The following is a 3,122-nucleotide window of genomic DNA, read 5'->3' as shown; positions in this document are numbered from 1 at the left end:
AAAAAAATGTAGCTATAAAGTTATATGACATCTTGCAGATGTGAAGACAAGACCGGATGTGTCTAGTGTCCAGCTGTAGGCCCAAGATGCTCCTTCAGTTGCTTCTAGGAGCCCAGAAGGACTGCATTTCCTTTTCTGCATATTCTAACTAAGGGAACACCTTCTGCTGGGTCTAACTTGTTTTTACATGGATCCTTATGGTGGTGGTTTGAACAAAGATGGCCCCCATAGGCCCATAGCGATTAGCACTATTAGGAAGTGCAGCCTTGTTGGACTAGGTATAGCTTTGTTGAAGGAGGTGTGTCACTTAGGGGTGGGCTTTGAGGTCTCAGAAGCTCAATCCTGGCCAGTGGGTCACTGTCACTTCCTGCTGCCTGTGGGTCCAGAATTCTCAGCTCTTTCTCCCGCACCACATCTGCTTGCACACTGCCATGCTTCCGGCCATGATGACAACAGACTAAACCTTTTAACTCTAAGCCATTCTCAATTAAATGTTTTCCTTTGTCAGAGCTGTCATGGCCATGGTGTCTCCTAACAAGGATAGAAGCCCTAACTAGGATACTTACCTTGGCAAAGACAGGGGCAGTGAAGAAAGTGCCCATTTAAAATGAAAGCATTTTCAAAGTCCTGAAATTGATATTTATATTGGTTCTTTTTCATAAAAATGTCTTAGAAATAAATTGAATTTCTGGTTTTCCTTTAACAACAATGAAATATAGAAACCATCTTGTCAAATCATAAACTTTTCTGTTTCTCTATCTCAATCAGAAAATTAAAAAAAAAACTTCAGTCGGTAAACTTTAGTAAGCCACTGTCTTTGTGATGCTTACATAAAGTATCACACAAGCTAATTCTCTTTACTAGGCGTGCCAAGAATCTGATGTGAGAAAACGTAAGGTCCGCATTGTCAATAGGACAATGGGCAAACTACTGAGCTTCATTGCTTTCTTAGCTACTGAGCTTGGGGTCACAGCACAGCCACCAAGGACTATAGACCACTCAGTCAATTTCAGAAATTACAAGCATGTTAAAAACAGAAGCTTGTTTCCATCCTACAAACAAGTCCCCTTTGAAGTGCATGATTATGGGTATTCAGTCTAATGTATCAAAAGCTTTTCATTGGTTTATTCTTCTAACCGATGTTGGTTGGTAGCTGAGGAAGAAAGCAGGCTCACACTTGTCAATTCAGGATAACTGTTCTGACAAAACATGATTAAGACATGACTCAGCTCAGGGGTTTCTGCATGTACCTTCCTTACTCTTTTCCACAATAAAGTCTTTAAGACGTTCACGTATCTGCTTGCTTTGGTGTGACAGAAAGATGTCTACTCCTTGCATCGTCCTTACTTTGAACCATGTCTTGCTCTGGACCCTCCAGTGTCCTCTGCTACTTGGTTCTTCCTAGGCCATAGATGATTTCAACTGCTTTTCCTGTGTTGTGCTAGAACTGGACCCTGAAGGCCTTAATTTCTCACCCAGCCCATTTTATCCTGGTTTCAGTATTGTCTCCTTATCCCAACCTTGGGCCTCTTGGGATCCCAGCAATTTTATCATTTACTTATCCTATTGGGTAAAACCATTATCCAAATCTAAACGATTGCTGAGCCACTTGCTCTCCATCTTTGAGGTACTTCGGTTTGGATGCCAAAGTGAACAGCTAGCTATTCTTTGTGCGGAACAGTTTCTGCTGTCCTAGATCCTGAGAGTTTCTCAGCCTCAAGGTCTAACTTCATAACAACAAAAGAGATGTGGAGAAAATGGGGACGTGGCACACCATTTCATCCCAGTAGTTGGGAGACCGAAACAGGCATTAATCTGATCTACAAGGTGAGTTCCAGGCAGGTCAGGGCAGCATAGTAAGAGTCTATCTAAACAGAATGGAAGGAAGGGAGGGAGGGAAAGAAGGAAGGAGGGAGGGAGGAAGAAAGGAAGGAAGGAAGAAAAAGGAAACAAGAATAGGAAAGATAAAATTAGAGTGACTTGTAACATCTTTTTTTTCTGTTTTGTATACTTCATTTTGGTTGTCCTTTTTATAATTTTTTCTTTTATTGAAAATAGACCTTCCCCATATAATACATTCTGATTATGGTTTCCCTTCTCCCAACTCTTCCAAGATCTTACCCCCCTCCCCTCCTATGTAAATTCATACCTTTTCTGCCTCTCCTTAAAAAACAAACAGGCATCTAGAGACTAATAATACTATAGAATAAAACAAAACAAAACAAAAACAAAGAACAAGGAGAGGTCAAAACAAACAGAAGAAAAAGAGCCAAAGGAAAAGCCTGAGAAACACATATAGACACAGAGACACATACATGTACACACATAAGAACCCCATAAAACACAAAACGGAAAGGGATAATATATACGAAAGGACATGTAAAGTTAAAAGGAAGCCCTACACAACATTGTCAGACAACATCTTCAGAGGGGCCATTGAGTTTGGTAGGTGCTGGCAGTGGGCCTGTCCATCTGCTACTGGGCGTGGGGCCTGCCCTTGAGTGGTTTGGATCCCCAGTGAGACTGTTGGAGAAAACTAAATTTTTCATTTGGAAGTGGTGATCAATCGGAGATTGCTTAATCTCCCTTTATCCTTACTTATAGCGGCTCAGAACACACCGACTACAAAACGTGACTGCAGGAGACCAGGCTGTTAGTCTAATACCTTGGCATATTTCCAGTTGTTGTTTTTGTTGCGGTTTTTATTGTTGTTTGTTTGAGAAGCTCCACAAACAGGAATAGACCAAAAGCTGTCCTTTTGATAAAAGACGTTTATATTAAGGAAACCTGAATTACTGAACCTGAAACTTCCCTTACCCCAGAGACTTTATCTGTGTACACACTGCCTCCTCAACCTTCTGCCACAGTTCCTCCACTGCCCAGAATCTCCAAGCCATTATTTCTTTTGGTGGCTCACAATGCTATGTAAACTCCAATAATTTGATCCTTGAGCTCTCAATATTTTATATAACTCCCATGGATTTTTATGTGATGAAAATGACTTTAGCAACCCACCTCAAGTCAATGTAAGATTTAGTCAACCAAAGAACCTAGGAAGAGAAAAAAAAAAAAAACCAAAATTCCCCCCCTGCCCAGAATCTCCAAGCCATTATTTCTTTTGG

The 3,122-nt window shown here is 41.0% G+C and overlaps 1 protein-coding gene across 1 annotated transcript in view; it reads right to left on the bottom strand.

Annotated features, from left to right (window-relative positions):
• Positions 1–3,122, bottom strand: part of Ccdc192 (coiled-coil domain containing 192) — a 202,399-nt gene that overhangs the window by 31,329 nt on the left and 167,948 nt on the right.

The sequence above is a fragment of the Microtus ochrogaster genome, chromosome 18 (genome assembly GCF_000317375.1).
Source record: "Microtus ochrogaster isolate Prairie Vole_2 chromosome 18, MicOch1.0, whole genome shotgun sequence".
Lineage (NCBI taxonomy): Eukaryota > Metazoa > Chordata > Mammalia > Rodentia > Cricetidae > Microtus > Microtus ochrogaster.
The sequence above is the reverse complement of the archived record's forward strand: the minus strand, read 5'-3'. Positions and strand labels throughout refer to the sequence as shown.